A 20275-nucleotide genomic window follows, 5' to 3' on the forward strand; every position below is an offset into this window, starting at 1 on the left:
CAATGAACCACAATTGGTAGTAAAGGCTTTGCAATTCTCTTTATACTGTTTACTCTTTAAATACTTTTTGAGAAAGACACATTTTAAATTAGGTGTAGCTGAGAATTTAAAACTCGAACTTGGAGCCATTATTATTACGAAAAACGCTAAAGCAGCTGGAATAGATGGCATAACAGTGGAACTGCATAAATAGTCCTGCAAGATGTCCAGATGTAATAATAAACAACACTGCACTTGAGACAGTAGACGAGTATGTATACCTGGGACAATTAATACATAAATCTGGCTCCTTACTCTCAGAATGAAACTGTCTTAATCATCTTTTGGTACAAATACAGTTATATTCAAATCGAAGATGCCACTTCACCTGACACCAGTAGAGTATTCATGCCTACTAGAGAGAGATCGAAAAAGAATATAATGGATCAGACAGAAAATCAAGGTCACTGATGTAATCCACAGAATTAAATCTTTAAAATGGCAGTGGGCGGGACTTTTAGCGAGAAGAACTGACATGAGATGGTCCACTGGAATTGTACTGTGATATCCAAGAGACGTCAGCGTAAAGAATTGCACAGAAAAGTGAATATTAGACAATCGTGGGCAGACATTGAAGAACGACTGTGTAAGGAAGGCTGTTTTTTATCTTTAAAAAATCAGAATTCATGTTATAATAATATAGAGAAGGCCCGATGTGGTAAGGCATTCCAAACCGTTTCTTCGTCTTTGGTTGAAGAAAAGTTCTGCTTTTATATGACATTCACAAAAGAACACACCACTTTTGTCATAACTGGCTTTATTCAAAGACTACTACACTCAAAGCTATTTTAGCTATTATCAGGCACAGTAAGAATTAATCTACATCAACTTGAATCACTTGAATTTAAGTTAACTCGCGGTATTTTAGTACATTAGAACTGAGGGAAAAAGACGTATTATTATTTACTACAACATATCGAATGTTAGAAAAATGAACGAGATTCGAAACTTGAATCCCAGAACCTTTGGTTGAATGCCAACGTTGAGTTGGCATTCAGCTTTCCTACTGTCTAGATGTAGTAAAACTCGTTCGAGTGGGGACTTATCTTCCCGGTTGGTGATCTAACAGCATCAGCATACTACCATACAATTTAATACCTTCAAATATGGTTTCATCCATTTCAACTCAACCACTGTTTGGTTCTGAGCCTATTTAGCAAGTACTAAAAAAGTTCACTGAAGATGGACTGATCAAACGTTTTGAACTTATTCCTTTTGGATTTTTAAAATTTAATCTTTAAATAAATATACCAATTACAACAGAAGTGTTTTACTTCAATGTTCTAGTTTTTTACAATCGGATTGGATTTGATAACAAAGTGTATTTAATTTTTTCTACCCATATTTTTTACTCAATAAATTTATTGTCGTTTGACCACCCTGTATAAAATCACTGATTATTAGTGTCAACCGACCGTACTAATCGCCGTAAGTCGCCTTAGTTTAAGCCTACGAGGCGGCTACTTTTTTAAGCATCTTCCAAGACCACAGAAATAATACGTGAAGTCAAGAAGACGCGGCGTAAAACGTGAATGTGAATGTTAAGCGGCGTGGTTGAAAATCACTAAATCAGTCAGTATTATACTCTTTGGACGACGAGTTGAGTGTGCGGTATCGAGTACAAGGTTCGTCAGAATGTGGTCATAATAAAAAAAGTGAATCAGACTTAAATGGGAGTGATATATTGTTGTTATTTTGGTTTTTGTTTGTTTTGTTGTTCAGAAATCTATATTTGTTTTTAGTTAACTACAGACCAGTTTGTTTCAACGTCAACTATCAACAAATTCAGGTATTTTCCAAAATTATTATCAAGTTTAATTGTTATGTTCAACAATATAGAAATATTTTTACGTGCAATAAATTTGCTGCAATATTATGGTCATAACTATCAATTTTTTACACTATATACACATTAACAATGAATCAATTCACATAATAGTTATTATTTTATAGAAAATTTTTCTATTTTGGTACTATACAGGTCAATTTTTTTTGAAGAGGGAGATTTTTGCTGAATATTTTTTCTAACAATAAAACACTGAAAACTTTTGTTTTCAACACTTCCACAAAATTTATTTTAAATTATTATCACTACAGCTGTTTCGGCCCGAGTGCTTTTCTCAAGTAATCTATTTTTGGTATGTGTTTACAAACTGAATAAGTTGAGGAGGGGAGAACTGTTTGTCTCAAGTTGGTCATTCAGAATTATGTCTGTATTTTTAATTTGCTGATTTCCATAGATTCTAATAAAGATAGCTTAAGGCCTTTATTTTGGATGTGAACAATTTGAAATTCGTCATTAAAAGGATGATTATGGTCTAAAAGGTGAAGTGCGTATGTAGAGTCTGTTTTTCTATTATTGAAAACCTTTTTATGTTCTGCTATACGTTTGATAAAAGTTCTACCAGTTTGACCGATGTAAGTTTTTGGGCAGTCGCCACATTTAAGTTTGTATACTTCGCTGTGGAGTTCCCTGCATATGTAATCGAGCAGAAGGTACTGGGTTTTTTCTTTGGTGGTGGAAATACTAATTTCAGGGCTTTTTTATGTAGTTTTTTGATTTAAAATTTTATTTATTGTGTGTTCGTTGTACCCATTGTTTACTGCTATTTGCTTAATGATATTCAGTTCTATCTCGAAGTTATTTCTTGACATTATGAATTTCTATTAATCTATGTAACTATGTAACATGCTATGGTAGGCAGCCAATTTATGTTGTGTAGGATGGGATGATGAATTGTGTATAGTCGTGTCAGTATGGGTAGATTTATGAAATACGGAGAACTCATGTTTGTTTTTAAGTCTGACAATTTTTAAATTATGATCTGAATCTGGATATTTTTTGCTCCCAAAGTTCAATCCTGTAGCAAGGGTAAATGCGTGTCATATAACTTTAAAGGGAGTTTAATTTTTTCTAACTTACAATTAACTTAAAATTGTGCAAATAAATTATTTATTGAGAATTTATTTGGTGTATCCAGCCTTTGATTATTGTCCTCTTTTCTTGTGTGTTCTGTGCCATTTGTTTTGCATGTCACTGTTTGAAGCTTAAACCAGACGTCCCCTTCTATTTTTTCCTTCTGTTTTTGTCTCTTGTACTCTCTTTACTTGCCTATTATTATCGTCGAACCAGGATAAATGTCTACTTTGAAATTCAGTTTGAAGTTGAACTTCAGTTTTCCTTCAGATTCCGCTGTAAGCACTATGCCATTCGCAAATATGCATTTATCGTTTGAATTCTATTCCATTCAATGACATATTTTTTAAATGATTTTTTACATTATTTCAATATCCCATCAATTAGATTTATATTTAGTATCAAAATTATTGAATTATTCCCTTTGTTGTTTCAAGTGGTTCTGAAGTAGATAAAGTGAAAAATGAAATGATTAGGACGGATCTCAATATTTAACCAATAATAGTTAGAGAAAGGTTGACTGGTTAGAGCACGTACACAGGATGAACAGCAAAATACCGGTTAAGCGAATATGGGAATATGTTCGTAGTGCTATTTTTCATTTCACGGTAGATTATTTTGTCATTCAAAAGAGAATACAAAAAGAAATAATGAATTAGTTGATAGATGGGAGACAATGTGCCATATCTCACCAAATACTGCTAATTTTTTCGCCATATCTCACCAAATACTGCTAATTTTCTCAATATGCATAATGCTGTAGCTCAAAAAATATACGGTCTGCCTAAAACACATAAAAAGGCTATGTTCCTACGCCCTATTGTCTCATGTATTCAGCCTTCTTTTGAAAACCTTTCAAAATATTTGAAGATCATTTCTAATGTAATTAATAAAAATCCATACTATTTAAAAGACGCTGATGACCTGAAATCTAAGTTCAAAAATATGCATTTACCTAGAAAGTGTAAATTAGTTTCTCTTGATGTTGTATCTTTATACACCAATACTTTAATAGCTTTAGCGAAATATATTATTAAAAAAAGTGGAATGAAAACAAAGTGTTTACAGACATCCTTCTAGAAGAATTTTCTATTAGCAATCAAAACAACATTAAAGTCAACATATTTCCTATATAAAAACAAAATCATCCAACAAACAGATGGATATGCTTTAGCTCAATTAGTTTTAGAGCACCTGGAAGACATTTTTCTAAATAAAATATATTTTGATATACCTTTTTTACCATCGTTTTATAGATGACAGTTTGACTGTAACGCCAGAGGATAAAATGGATATTATGTCAAATGAATTCAATAACTTCCACCAAAAACTAAAGTTCACATTGGAAGTAATTTAACTCTCATCATCCCTTGTCCCAAAAGAAATCAGTAGTAATCGGCTTCACCGACAGAGCTATTAGATTATCCGACCATATCAATAAACCTCAGGCCATAAAAAAGCAATAACAGCACTAATACTTAATTTATACCCACATCAACTCATCGAAAACACTTTCAAGTTGCGAATACATACATTTTACAATAACAGCAAAAATAACAAGGTAAAGAAGAATTATGTTCTTTTTTGTGAATGTCCAGGTTTGAGCTCCATAAGTGAGAACGGGAAGGATACAAAAATCGAACACTTTTGTTCGAAGGTTTTGGGGTATCTTTTTGTCTTTCAGTATGTATGAGAGTTTTCCAAATGCGGCCCATCCCATTCTTACTCGTCTGCTTATTTCGGTAGTTTGGTTTTCTTTGTTTACCTTGATATTCTGACCCAGATATATGTATTCTTCTACATGTTCCACTTTTGTTCCTTGGATGGTTATCGTCGGTTGATCATCTTTATTCGACATTAGCTTAGTTTTACTCAGATTCATTTTCAGTCCTTTTTTTATGGATTCCGTATGAAGCTCATCGATCATCGTCTTCAGTTCTTTCCAGCTGTCGGCTATTAGTACTACGTCATCTGCATATCTTAGATGGTTTAAATACTTTCCGTTTATCGATAGTCCCTTCGTTTCCCAATTTAGTGATTTAAAGATGTCTTCAAGTGCGGCAGTAAATAGTTTTGGAGATATGGTGTCTCCCTGTCTTACTCCTCGGTTGATTTTTATTGGCCTCGTTTTCATTCTTTCTCGTAGTCTATAAATGCTAAACAGATTGGTAAATTGTATTCGTTAACTTTTTCTATTAGGACCTTTAGTGTGTGAAGATGGTCACATGTACTGAACCCTTTTCTAAATCCGGCTTGCTCTACTGGTTGATATACATCGAACTTTGTTGTCAATCTATTTGTAATTATTTTTGTGAATGTTTTATAAAGTTGTGATAGTAGTGATATTGGACGATAATTTTTCAGATCTGTATTGTCCCCTTTTTTGTGTATTAATATTGTGTTAGCAGTATTCCATTCCTTTGGTATGTTTCCTTCAAATAGGCATTTATTAAAAAGTATTTTTAGGTACCTGATGACTACTTCTCCGCCTTCTTTCAGCATTTCTGCCAGAATTCCATCACTACCCGGTGCTTTATTTCTTTTCAATAAAAGAACATGGACAAGATTCGAAAAACTCAGCGAGCCATGGAACGACAGATGCTTGGAATCTCACTAATAGATCGGCAAACGAACGAAGCAATCCGGAACAGAACAAAAATAAAGGACGCCGCGAAACAAGCAGCTAAATTAAAATGGAAATGGGCTGGACACAACGAACGTCTCGAAGATGGTAGATGGAACAAAGAAGTCGGAAACTGGCGACCGTACGATGCGAAGAGACCAAGAGGAAGACCTCAAATGCGCTGGAGCGACGATATCAAAAGAGTCGCAGGACCAATGTGGAAACGCCTAGCACACAACAGGGATGAATGGCGAGAAATGGGAGAGGCCTTTATTCGACAATTCGGATAGAAAAAGGGCTATAAAAAAAAAAAGAAGCAAATCTCCTGTCCAAAGATAACATTACAGTTGCTCATAAAGGGCACAATATTTTTGGGACAATTTGACCTTTTTTCAATTTCTATGGCTTTCTCAAATAATTCTTGGTTTATAGGAGCGGAAGGGGGCTATGGTTCTGGAGTTTTCAAAATCAATTTTGTGACTTTTATGAAGATGGTGTTGACCTAGGACTGAAATTGAATCGGAATTGGGAACAGAATTGATCTTATTTTGGATTCTACGATATTATATATATATATATATATATATATATATATATATATATATATATATATATATATATATATATATATATATATATATATATATATCGTATATCGTAGATTTATTTTTCTATCAAAATTATCGTGATACAGCTCTTGCAGTATTTGTATTTTTTGAGGATAAAATTTATGCATTTTTACGCCTCACCCTGTATCTATATTTTTTTTCGAAGAACGCACAATTAAATCCCAAAGTTGACGTGTTGGATTGTTTACTAATTTTTTCTAAAATAAAGAAAGATTACTATTTCTAACAGACTAAATTGAAAAAAAATCAAGCTATATTCTTTGAAAACATAATTATATAACTCCTCTTTACTAAGAATCTACCTAATAGTTGAACAATCTCACCATGTGGGTAAATGACCTACGGCTGACTGTCAATTTCTAATCCATATTAAATGATTTCAAAACAAACACAACTACTTACCTTTTTCGATTATAATAGCGATATACGGCATGTTGTTTTGATTTCTATTAGACTTTTGTTCTGTACGTAGCAACGTTATGTTATTAGGAAAGTAAAAACTATAAACTATACGAAACACACGATATAAAAAATAATTCAATCAGCTGTTTTGTTTTTCACAATATACAGTTTAATTTTACCTAGCAATACCGTAGCTGATTATAGACTACGAAAAAGCTTTTGACATCATAGAATTATGGGCTATTGAGAAAGAACTGGTTAACAGCCGAATAGATTCTAGATATAGGATATTAATACATAATATATATGAACATGCGGAAATGGTAGTCACGATGGATAACGGAATAAAAAAGGACTGAAAAGGTCCTTAAAAAAAGGACTGAAAATGAATTTGAGCAAAACTAAACTAATGTCGAACAAAGATGATTAACCGAAAATAACCATTCAAGGAACAAAAGTAGAACATGTAGAAGAATACATATGTCTGGGTCAAAAGGTCAAGTTAAAAACAAAGAAAAACAAACTACTGAAATAAATAGACGAGTAAGAATGGGGTGGGCCGCATTCAGAAAACTCTCATATATACTGAAAGACAAAAAGATACCACAAAACCTTCGCAACCAAATTTTTAGAAACCCGTTCTCACTTACGTAACTCAAACCTGGACATTCACAAAAATGGACAACATGGAGAAGACTCGAAAAACTCAGCGAGCCATGGAACGACAGATGCTTGGTATGTCACTCATAGATCGACAAACAAACGAAGCAATCCGGAACAAAACAAAAGTAAGGGACGCCGCAGAGCAAGTAGCTAAATTAAAGTGGAAATGGGCTGGACACAACGAACGTTTCGAAGATGGAAGATGGAACAAAGAACGAAGTTGAAACTGGCGACCGTACGAAGCGAAGAGACCAAGAGGAAGACTTCAAGTGCGCTCGAGCGACGATATCAAAAGAGTCGCAGTACCTATGTCGAAACGCCTCTCCCATAACAGAGATGAATGGCGAGAAAGGAGAGCCTTTATTCGACAATTCGAATAGAAAAAAAAAGGTTTAAAAAAATCGTAGCTGGTGACTATTATAAACCAAACCATGAGATGGCTGGATGCATGGATAATGAATTATCCACATGACATTTCCGTAGTGTCAACCTTCAAATGCATACTGTCAAAATTTCGTGTCAGTTGGATTATTATTTATCGACTTAAGAGTAGGTACTTGAAGTGACACTCTTTTTGTTATTTTTATAAACAATCGATTCAAATTCAAAGCAATGTCATATGTTGATTTATCACTGTTATTTGATGGGAAAAAATACCGTCTAAACTAAGCAATAGTTCAAAAAGTATTACTGGGACTCTGCTCCATCGATTACAAACATTAAATGATGGTTTGCTGAATTCAAATGCGCTCGTACCGACATCAATGATGGTGAGCGCTCTGGAAATGAGCGCTAAATGAGGCAGTTATTCATTAGGGAAAGGCAGCAAAATTATTATGGAAAACCGCAAAGTCAAGTTGCAAGGGATAGCTGACACTTAAAGTTATCAAAAGGAACTATGAGATGTATGAGAAAACTGTTTTCCAAGTGGGAGCCGCGTTTTCTCACACCAGAGCAAAAACAACAACGCATTGATGAGTCCTGGCGGCGCTGATTAATCGGAATAAGTCAGAGCTTTTGCATCGGTATGTCACAATGGATGAAACATGGATCCATCAGTTCACTCCAAAATCAAATCGGCAGTCATATGGTTTAATAGCACCTGGATTAAACTGTCTAAAGCGACCAAAGATGCAATAAACCACGGAAGAGGTTATGGCTTCTGTATTTTGGAACCCGCATGGAATTGTTTTCATTGAATATTTAAAACATGGCGAAACAATCAACAACTACTACTTCGTTGGTTTAGTGAAGCGTTGAAAGACCGAAATCGCATAGAAAAGGTCTCATTTGTTGAAGAAAAAATTGTTGTTTCACCAGTATCAAGACAGTGCACCGTATCACAAGTCAATGAATATATGGCAAATAAGCACTAATTGAGAAAGTTAGACGAGGAAGTAATCGGATAAAAAACTCAGAAAATGGTTTTGTTACTCCACAACTCAACTTAGAATAGGTTTAACACTATCCCATCTCCGATAGGATAAGGTAAAACTACGATATTGTATATTTCAACTAACATAATGATATACCTCGGATCAATGAATGAATTTTCCTTAAAACTGTAGATACATCGCTGTAAAAATATTTTTCTCATTCGTAGCTCGATATTTTGAAAACATTTTAAGGATCTGAGTTAAGTAAACAACCTGTGCAGGTATGTAAACACATTTTACAACGTGTTTATGTATTTTGTACGTAATATAAGATAAGCAATCTTTCATTTTCATTTATTTTTTTGACAAAGTGATTTCATCAAATCAAATTGCTCGATGACTATATAATAAATATTTGGTTTTTGTATCAATAAAGGCAGTGCTAATTGTGTAACAAATTTTAAGGTAAAGTGGTTATCTTTAGCTTCAAATAATTTATACTAATTACATTTACAAGAAAAAAACACATCAGAAGCGTATAAGTACATTTTTAACATAAAAAAAACTACAAGAAAACAATTACGATATAGAGGAAATACACTACCATATAAAAAGTGACACAAATGGCTGCAAGCGAATCATTAGGAGTATTAAGACTAAAAAAAGAGAAGTAGGACCATTGGGTGGACTCAAGAAATAAACGAAGAAGGAAAAAAAAGCTTATTTAACGTGGCTACGTACAAAAGCACAGAAGATAGAAGCATGAAAAGAAAATGGATAAACAATAACTTATTTAAAAGAATTGAAGGACCACCAGCCAAGGGCTGAAATGAAAAACAGATTAAACACTAACTTATATTTAATGTTAAGATTAAATAGGAATTTCTGATAGCTGTCCGGAAAGACTGTGTTATGGGATATTTCACTACACTTTTCACTGAGGCTAATTTCACTATTATATATAATTACAAGTAGAATTGCTTAGCGGAATGTCGTTTCTATGTTAATAGCGAACTACTAGCAACACTGATGGTTTGAATAAATGAAGTGTTTAAATTATAACTGCGGTTTTTGGAAACACTGATTACTATGAATGATTGGCTTAATAATATTTATGAAGAATAATGCGATGCGAACTACTTACTTACAAATATAATATATTAATAAGCGAATCGAATATTTTGCGAGCTATCGATTTTAGCTTACGAGATTTTGCGACCGACTTCTGTGATGGCTTTTTCTTAACTGGCTATGCCAAATTATATAGGCAGGTAGCGGCGTGCTCTTACCCCAAGAAGTACCGTTAAATATCTTTTCCGTCGACCGTCCATTTATGATCAATTTTAACACCCCCAAAATCATTGATTAATGACCCCTATTAATGAATGATTTTCTATTAATGAACGATTTCATTATAGGCAACACAACATACATTGCTTGCATAAATTATTTAAACTTATTAAATACCATTCTCAATGCGATCAAAAACTATATTTCTTTAAGATTGGCACACACACCACATAAACGATTTTTCATTTTTTATAAAAATAACAAATGTTCCACATAGCCAGTTGGCATAAATTCGTTTTCCAAAATTCCTTCCGTTATTGCTAAATTCTTAAAATTAGAGCACCCGCATCTCTACACTTGGCATTGTTTTAGACGTTCCTCTGCCTCAATACTGTGTGACAGTGGTGCAGACTTTTCAACTATTAAAAGACTAGGTGGCTGGAAATCGACTGCTGTAGCAGAAGGTTATATAGATAATTCTATGCAGAATAAACTTAAGACGGCTGAAAAACTTTTGGGACAAAATACCACTAAACCTTGTCAAAGTACTTTCTTCAGCCCCACCGCTTCTTCTTCTATCACAGAATTTACAGAGGTCCAAGAAGACTTAAATATAAATTTGTCAAAATGCTATACAGCAGATAATCATTTACCAACACCATCCTTTAATTTCAGTAATTGTCCTTTTTCGAATATTAATGTTTACAATAATAAAACTACCACTAAGGAAAATTAAACTTTGAACAAAGTTAATGAAAGCTGAAAAAATTGTTGTTTATAGTTAAGTAAATAAAAATTTAAACTAAGATATCTTTATTTCTGAAAAGTACGGTCCACGGAAAAGTTTTGTAACGAACTCGTGAATTAAAATGGCGATTAACAATCTCGAACATTAACGCGCTCGCTCCGCTCACGCGTTAAAGTATCTCAATTATTAATCGCCCTTATTAATACACTTGTTGGTTAAATAACTATTCTTTATTCCTTCTAAGAATTGCAATATCAGCATGGTTGAGAATCTATATCGGAATTTCACCAACTTTCGATAAAAAATATATGAAAGTACAGTATATTTAACGAATTTTCTACTATTTTGGATTAGTGATGTATCAGTTTCTCCGAATGGTTAACAACCCAAGTCCAGGCTAGGAGGGATTCAATAAATATCTAATCACATTAAATCCAAGCCTTTCTTGGGATCCTAATCCCAAAACCTGGTAAACCTAAACACGAGACAACTTCTTACCGAGCAATAAGTCTACTGTCCTTCATGAAAATTATGGAAAAATGACTAGCTAAGAGACTAATAAAAATTATTGCAGAAAAAGAACTACCGACCCACCAATTTGGATTTAGAGCCAAACATTCAACGATTAAACATATCCATCGACTGATAGAATTAATCCAAAACTCTTTTGAAAATAAGCAATATTGCTCAACTGCATTCATCGATGTGAGTCAAGCTTTTGACAAGGTGTGGTATCAGGGACTACTGTATAAACTAAAAAAGGAACTACAGAAGAACATGTATGACATACTATACTCTTTCCTGAAAGAAAGATATTTCCAGGTAAAATATGAAGACGAAATAACCGGTTTACATCTCATAAAGGCAGGCGTTCGTTCCTCTAGGTAGCGTTCTTGGACCGATCCTTTACTTACTATTCACCTGGGATTTGTCTACTGACAATAAAGTATTTACAGCCACAGTGGCGGACGATACCGCAATAATGGCGGTACATTCAGATTCCGTTGTTGCAGCAGAACAACTCCAAGAAAACTTAAAACGCAATGAATCTAAATCAAGCTACATAATATTCACTAAATGCCATAGCGATTCACCTTAAATATTACTCAACAATCCTTCAAACGGCAAATACTGTAGAGTACTTAGGCTTACATATGGACAAAAGACTACCTGGAAAACTCATATATGGAAAAAAAGAAAACATCTTGATAACATATATAGAAAATACTATCGGTTACTCGGAAGAAAGTCCCAGTTATCGTTGCGAAGCAAACTACTAGCGTACAATGCCATACTGAAGCCAATTTGGACGTACGAAATAGAGGTATAGGACACTTCTTCAAAATCCAACCTAGCAATAACTGCTCCAAGGTTTGTAAGCAACAAAGATATACTACAAGACCTATAAGTGTCAACTGTGACTGAAGTGATAAGTGATAGTGTCACATAGTGATAAATATTTACAACGATTAGAGAAATACCCAAAAACGTTAAGAGGTAAATTTATTGGACAATAGTCAACAAACGAGAGGCCTGAACCTAAAAAGTTTCCATTAGATTTACCACTAATATTTATGTATAGTAAAAAAAAGTCAACAAATGTGTTTATGGTCTCTTTTTGACTGATTGTACAGTACAGGTTCAGATTTAGATAATTACAGGCCAGTTACGGTTCCTACTATTTTGGGCAAAATTTATGAAAAATGTGTATACAAAAGAATGTATAGTTTCCTCAGTAAATACAATATATTATGTTTCATTCGCATCGCACTGGATCGGGGAGATTTTGTGAGGGCACTTTTCTTTGAACTCATTCTCATGAGTTTCTTTCATTTACATTCTAGGAAGATCCTCGTTAAACTTAGTGACTCACTATCAATATCACTTAGTGATATTGATATTGGGGTTCTTCAGGGTTCAATATTGGGGCCATTAATATTCCTATGCTATATTAATGATATGCCCAGATATGTCAGTTCAAATAACATATTTATGCATGCAGATGACACAACTATTGCTACATCTGCTTCAAGTGATGAGGAATTAACTGTTCAACTGATTGTTATATCAGAAGATTTTACAGAGTGGTATAAAAAATGCTTTGATTGTTAATGCTAAAAAAACCACAAGCATGCAATTCTACTATAGATCAATTTCAAGTTACCGTTTTCTATAAAAGTAAATGATAGCCTGGTTCATTCTACAACTTCCACCAAACTTTTAGGTTTGTATTTTGATAGTAACATGAGCTGGGAATCTCAAATTAATTATATTTGCAAAAGAATAAATAATAGTTATTACGCAATATTGCAATTAAAAAGTTTTCTTAAAATGGAACAGTTATTGAATGTTTATTATGCAATTGTTTATTCTCACTTGGAATATAAATATTTGGGGTAGTGCTGTGAATGCTACAAGAGTGTTTGTCTCTCAGAAAATGATAATTCGGTTAATTTTTAATTCACCATATAGGCATTTATGTTGACAATAAGAAAATAGAAGGCCCTTGGCTTCTATTTTCTTCGTTAATTTTTTCCACTTCTTCCGGTCGTTTGCTCTCTCTCCACTTCACAATTTATTGTGTTCTGTTATCTCACCACGCATTTCCATATACTTTGTTTTCGCTTCATTTATATACAGGGTGAGTCATAACTATTGGGACATAGACTAAGGACAGGTTATTTGGCACCAAAATATGGCTATTGGGCCAAATATGCCTTAATAAAATGTTGCTGAGAAAAAAGATACAGGGTGTTAAAGTTAATTTTTGTTTTTCGTTTTTTGCTAAAAGTTTCCCTGTATATTTATAAATTGCTATCAAAATTGGCACAGACTCATAATCTAAAGGCGGGTACACATTTGCGAGCAGAACTGTTCGCGAACCGTTTGTGAGCGCTATATTCGTTAATGTGTACGGCAGAAAAAACCGCTTGCGTACTGTTTCATCGTGACTCGTCGCGAACCAAATTGTTGCGGTTTATTTCACGACTTCAAAGGAAGCTCGGCTTTCAGTTTGGACGGCGCTTACTAGACGCAGCGAACATTTTTATTGTCTCTTATCTTATCTAAAGTCTTATCAAATCGACATTGTGTGAATGACGTGTTCCATCCTAGAGAGACGTGAGAAAACAGTAAACTGATTATTGTACATATTTTTATTTTTGTTAAACAAGCAAATGCTGTTTTGATTTAACATTTTCGATTGTGCCTTTCGTGTGTGTGGGGGAGACTGGTGTGGGTTGTTACAAATCTCACAAATTGTTTTTTTGAGTCAGTTGAAGTTTTTGAAATTTTTAATTTATTCTAGCCTATACTAGGGAGTCTATTACACAGTATCTTTGGCTCAAAAGCTGGTTAAGTATTACAGAAATGATTGCTGGTGTTGATTGTTAGAGAAATTAACCCATAGAGTAAATAAATTAAATAGAAAGTAGTAAAAAATATATTTAATACTACAATGACAGAAAAGAATATGTGTAAGCGTTCGAAATAAAACCAATAACAAATTCTGGTAACATATTTTTAAAGAGAAAACACTAATCACAGTCAGATTTACAATTAAAGCAAATGTATAATGGGCTTTTGTTTATACAGTTTAAATGGGTAACATGCTTACATTCTCGACATTGTACTAACCACCAATCTTCGGAGCTTGATGAATATGGACCACCGCATACCAAGCACAAAACTTCCTCATTGGAAGACTCTTTTTCGGTTGCTTTCAGGGCTGCTTTTCTCTTTTTGATATTTTTCTTTAATTGCAAAGATTTTGTCTTTAGATTATGTTCAACCTGAACTTTACGCTTGAAGGTGTCCCTTTTCTTCGAATTTTCTTCTTCAATCAACATCTTCTCTGGTGTATCAGTCAGAATATAGCTGTCTTTCGTCTCGTTCTTCCTTCTTTTTTGAGTTTGGTTAGATATGCTTTCGGCAGTGGCTTAATATCTTGAGGCGAAATAAATACAGCTGGATTATTAGGCTTGGCTGACGGAATAGTGTGTATTTTAGGTGACAAGGTAGTGGATGGACCCGGTTGACTTTTCAAGTGACTGTTGTCTTGAACTGTAGGTGGTTCAGGTTGATTAATTTCTATGGTTTCTTCATATAGAGGTCTATGAGTTACGGTCTATGAGTTGATGCAGTAAAATCACTATCGTTGGAAAATATCTTGATTGACAGGCCAAATACCAGTGCAGGAGAAACCAGCAAGAATATTGACAGGCATAGTGGTCAAAGGAAATGATGTTCTCATAATTGAAGACCAATCGTATAGTCATTCTTTTTTCAGCATTGTTTTTCATCCACTGATTTATTATCTAAAGGTTTAAGCCTATGTGAAGTGTGCGGCAGAAATGAAAGTGGAGTAATGAAATTAGCTCTCCAAAATTCAATCAGAGAAATTGAAATATGAGACTAGTGGTTGTCTAGCAATACAAGCACTTTATTGGCTTCACTTGATTTTACGTGTTTCGTAATAACAAGAAATTCATTATCTTGCGTCCATCCAGACTTATTTCCAGTTCCTATACACTCAACTGGTCCATCTCTAATAAAGTGGTCTTGAAAACGTAACCGTGTGAAGACGAACATTGGAGGTACGGTATTCCCCACTTGCTTAGTTTTTTTTCTAGCTATAACTTTGGATAGCTTGTAAGGCTCAAAATTATATCTGTCTAATTTAGTTGACAATTTATTAAAAAAGTTTACATTTTCTTTACTAAAATTCATTGCTCGTGAAGGGCTAGTAGCTTGAGGTGTACAAAGACTTAAATTTGAATTTCGTCGCATGAATGCAATAAGCCAATCTTCACTTGCACGTTCAGTCGTGTCCAATTTTTCTGGGCAGGGCAGTCTGTTACACTTTGCAAATTGAAAAGCTAACTTGCGTAAATCTTTTGTGGTAAGTCCGAAATACAAATATACAGCAGTTTCGCAGTATTTAGCAAGCTGTAACTCCATTTCGTCATTAAATACTCTGTTGTGAGGATTGTATCCAACCAGAGATTGTGAGTTTTCAGCTAACGATTTAACATAGCGATATAAAGAATCGTGACACATACCATAATCTTTAGTCACTTTTCTAATAGATTGGTTAGTATCTATTTCCTTCCTAGCTGCTTCGTCATAAATAACTATTGGTGTTAACCCCAATAATTGGTTAAATGTGCACTGGAACCAGTCTCTTAAATTGCGCAGCCAAGATATACGTCGTCTCCCCACGCTTCGTTTGCCCTGAATCTTTCCTTGGATAATTAACTGGAACAATCGGTACTTTTTCCCTCTCATCACATGACCAAAATATTCCATAGAAAATAATTAAACTCTATTAAATAATAGTATAATAGGTGTAAATTGTAACATGTTAGAAACGACACCGCAGTGTGTGTTACAATCGACACCAAGTTAACCTATAAATAAGAAAGATGATTTTTGTATATATTATGCCCTTCATAGAAAAAGTTAGCTACAGTAAACGGAGGTAAAGATGTTAAAAATCAACAATTTGTGGCGCAACTAAAATTTACTTTTATGATGATGATAGAAACAAGTGACTCTAACTTGTGCAGTAGGTTACGGCCAACTCTGAAACTACAGTCGGTGGTGTGAGGCAGATATCCGTCTATGCATATTAGTGCGTTTTGATTTATCTCAAATGATTGCGCCAATATCACTCTTGTTACAAATGACACCAGTCTCCCCTACGTCTTCAAAATGTGTACGCATTTTGACGTTGAGTTCGCGGTTTTTAGTTTAATTGGTTTAAATTTTGTACTACTTTGAAATAGTTTGTGATATAAAATATTTTGTTCACTGAACATGAAGCTAGAAACGTGACGTAATAAATACCCTAATTACAAATTAAATGAATATGACGTGTCCCTAGAGACGTGAGAAAACAGTAAACTGATTATTGTTAAACAAGCAAAAACAGAAACATAATCAGAAACATAATCAGTACCCAAATTATAAATAAAATGAATCATTTCGCACATATGTGTGTTCGTTGTTGGTTTGTCGCTTTCCATGGATCGAGATAAGTATGCGATCAGTACGATGTAGAATATTTTTCAACGATCTGTACGCGTACGGTTCGCGAACAGTTCTGCTCGCAAATGTGTACCCGCCTTTAGACAAGAAATAGTATTTTATTTACAATTCCATTATCAAATACCAAACTAATAAACAAAGTTGCAACTAACGTAAGGTTTCCGTTTTGACGATAAATCAAAAGTAAACACACTTTAACTTAAAAGAACTCACAAAAACTCAAACTAAATGTTCTACTTGGTCCATGTATGTATCTCCAAAGTTCGTCTCGTGTATTAATTTCATTGGCATAAACTAAGGACTTCATATGTCCCCAAAAAAAAAAATCTAGCGGGTTGTACTCAGGACTTCTTGGTGGCCATTGAAAATCACTGCCTCTGCCAATCCATCGTTGAGGAAATACGTCATTAAGATAATTTCTAACAGCTAATGAAAAATGAGGTGGCGCTCCATCCTGCATAAACCACATTTTTCTTCTTACACCCAGTGACAGATCATCTAAAATATCACTAAGAGTATTTTCCAAAAAGAATAAATAAGAATCTCCATTTAAATTCGGAGGAAGAACATAAGGCCCTAGTAGTTGGTCGCCTATAATGCCACACCAAATATTTGTCTAGCTTTAATAGCATGCGGGTTTTCTTCTTCCCAATAATGACTATTTCGCCAATTAAAAACCCCTCGTCTGGTAAAAGTTGCTTCGTCGGTGAACATAATATTCTTAATAAAGTGTCTGTCATTGCGATGTTTATTCAGAATACGTTGGCAAAACTGTAACCGTCGTGGAAGATCTGTTGGAAGTAAATTTTGAACAGGAGTGAAGTGATAAGGATGGAGGTTCTCATTTTTTAGAATTCTAACAATAGACAACTGACTTACTCCTGTTGCTGCTGATAGATGTAAACTTATTTCAGGATTTTCATCTACTCGAACCAAAAGTTCATCTTCTTGATTAGGTGTGATTTGTTTCGGTCGACCACCCCGATTTTTATTGTGAAATGACCCAGTTTCACCTAAACTACGATATAATCTTGCAAAAGTTTTGTGATTTGGTTGCCTTCTGTTTGCGTATAACATTCCATACCTTCTGGCTGCCGAGCGACCGCAAAAATTTTCTTGTGCGTATACGCAAATCATATCTCGCATTTCTTCATTAGTAAAATGATTGTGACGAGGCATTTCAATCAAAAAAAGTAATGATTACTTTTAAAAAATGCAACATTACACTACACTGTCACATCAAAAATAATTTACTCTGAACAAATGACATTTACCAACAACAATTATCTGACAGTCCAAAGCATACTTTTCATAAATGAAATAATATTTGAAATCCTTTTTTAAGACTCTAAGCAGTTCGACTGCGTTTTTATCGAAAACGGTTGAAATTATCATGTTTAAACAAGAGTACCAATTTTACGTAAAAATGATGTTTACGTCATATTTTCTAATAAAAATTACTAAAAAGTTTCATCAGAAAAAGTTTAGACTCAATTTGATCATTAGGAATGATCCACGTGGCGCCCTCTATGACAAAACGTAAAATTGTAAATAAAATACTATTTCTTGTCTAAGATTATGCCTTTGTGCCAATTTTGATAGCAATTTATAAATATGCAGGGAAACTATTAGCAAAAAACAAAAACGAAAAACAAAAATTAACTTTAACACCCTGTATCTTTTTTCTCAGCAACATTTTATTAAGGCATATTTGGCCCAATAGCCATATTTTGGTCCAAATAACCTGTCCTTAGTCTATGTCCCAATAGTTATGACTCACCCTGTACAACCCAAATTTTCTTGCTTTGCTTCATCTACAAAGTTCTTAAATATGTGTTTTAAGTTCTTTTTTTGTTCTTGTTAAGAGGAATACATCAGCTGAGTACGCTATACATTGCTGTTTATAGTGGAAAATGATACCCGTAGATTGGATCTTACTTTCTCTCATTATTGCATCCAAGACAAAGTTAAATAGATCAGTAGAAAGTGGATCCCCTTGTCTTAATCCTCTGGTATCCGAAAACAGATTTGACATACTTCCTTCTATGACGACTCTTTGGTTTGTACTTATTTGCGACATTTTCAATAATTTTATCAACTTTTTTGATATTCCTAAATTTTGTAGAGCTTTATACAACTTCTCCCGATCGATAGAGTCATACGCCTTTTTAAAATCAATGAAGAGCATGTAGAGTCCTAGGTTTTGTTAAATAAGGTAATTAAGGTAAATATTTGATCCACTGTCGATCTTCCTGCTTTAAAGCCTCCTTGGTATTCACCTACTATGCCATTCTCGTATTTTTTCAATCTATTCCGTATGATCTTTGCTAATATTATGTATACAACATCCAGTAGCGCTATCCCTCTGTAATTTTCACAAAGGGTTCTGTCACCTTTCTTATGTATTGGGCAAATTCTTCTTCTTCGTCTAGCCATTCACGTCCACATCTGAACATAAGCCTCTTCAAGTCTTCCTTTCCATTGTTTTTTATTGTACGCTACTTGTAGCCAATTTTTCCCGGCAGTCCTTTTCAGATCATCTGTCCATCTCATAGGAGGTCTGCCTCTGGGTCTTTTGTGTTGGTATGGTCTCCAGGTTAAAATTGATCTGTGCCATTTGTTTAGATCGCTCCTAGCTACATGTCCAGCGTATTCCCATTTCAACTTTAATGATTTTTGCACCACATCGGTGACTTTGGTTTTCTGTCTTATCCATGTGTTTGTTTTCTTGTCCTTAAGTGATATACCTAGCATTGCTCTTTCCGCGTGTTGAGTGACTCTAAGTATATTCATATTCTTTTTTGTGATTGTCCATGTTTCTGCCGCATAAGTTAATATCGGAATAATGCATGCATCAAAAACTTTAGATCTAAGATGTAATTGAATTTGTTGATTTCTGAGTATATAGTTCAGTTTACCGAATGCTGCCCAAGCTAACTTTCTTCTTCTTTTTATTTCTTCAGTTTGAATTTCCCTATTTAGTATTATTTTTTGTCCTAAGTATATATATTCTTCAACTTTTTCTATAACTTTATCGTTTATTATTGTCACGGTGTCTTCGGAGTGCATGACTTTTGTTTTGTTTAAATTCATTTTCAGTCCTATTTTAGAAGATTCGGTATGTAGTCCTAAAGGCATGGTTTGCATTTCTTGTAGGTCAGTAGCAAATGTCATCTGCAAATCGTAGATTACTGAGGGAGCGGCCATTGATGTTTATTCCCTTATATTTCCAATTTAAGTTTTTAAAAACGTCCTCCAAAACTAAGGTGAACAGTTTGGGTGATAAAGTATCTCCCTGTTTGACTCCCCTGTTTAATGGTACAGGGTTCGTGTGTTCATTTTCATTTAGGTAGTATGTAGCTGTAGCTTGGTTCATAGTTTCTTTTATTAAGTTAATTGGGCAAATTAAGGTATACAAAATATTTTAAAAATCTAAATATTTTCATAACCTCGGACATGTAATGTTTAGCAAAAAAGCTGTTAGGCAACAAGCATTTCCGCGTAAAATGTGCAGTGTACATTAATTATATCAAACGGATT

At 34.1% G+C, this 20275-nt stretch overlaps 1 protein-coding gene across 6 annotated transcripts in view; it reads left to right on the forward strand.

Moving 5' to 3' along the window:
* Positions 1–20275, forward strand: part of C3G (C3G guanyl-nucleotide exchange factor) — a 117555-nt gene that overhangs the window by 49447 nt on the left and 47833 nt on the right. Inside the window, exon 1 of one of the 6 annotated variants that reach the window (XM_072528934.1) lies at positions 1501–1828. The exons of the other annotated variants lie outside the window; for them this stretch is intronic. The gene's annotated coding sequence lies outside the window, so the exon portion shown is untranslated. Of the gene's footprint in view, positions 1–1500; positions 1829–20275 lie in introns of those variants that run through there. 6 annotated transcript variants of the gene reach the window in all.

The sequence above is a fragment of the Diabrotica undecimpunctata genome, chromosome 4, assembly GCF_040954645.1.
Source record: "Diabrotica undecimpunctata isolate CICGRU chromosome 4, icDiaUnde3, whole genome shotgun sequence".
Classification (NCBI taxonomy): domain Eukaryota; kingdom Metazoa; phylum Arthropoda; class Insecta; order Coleoptera; family Chrysomelidae; genus Diabrotica; species Diabrotica undecimpunctata.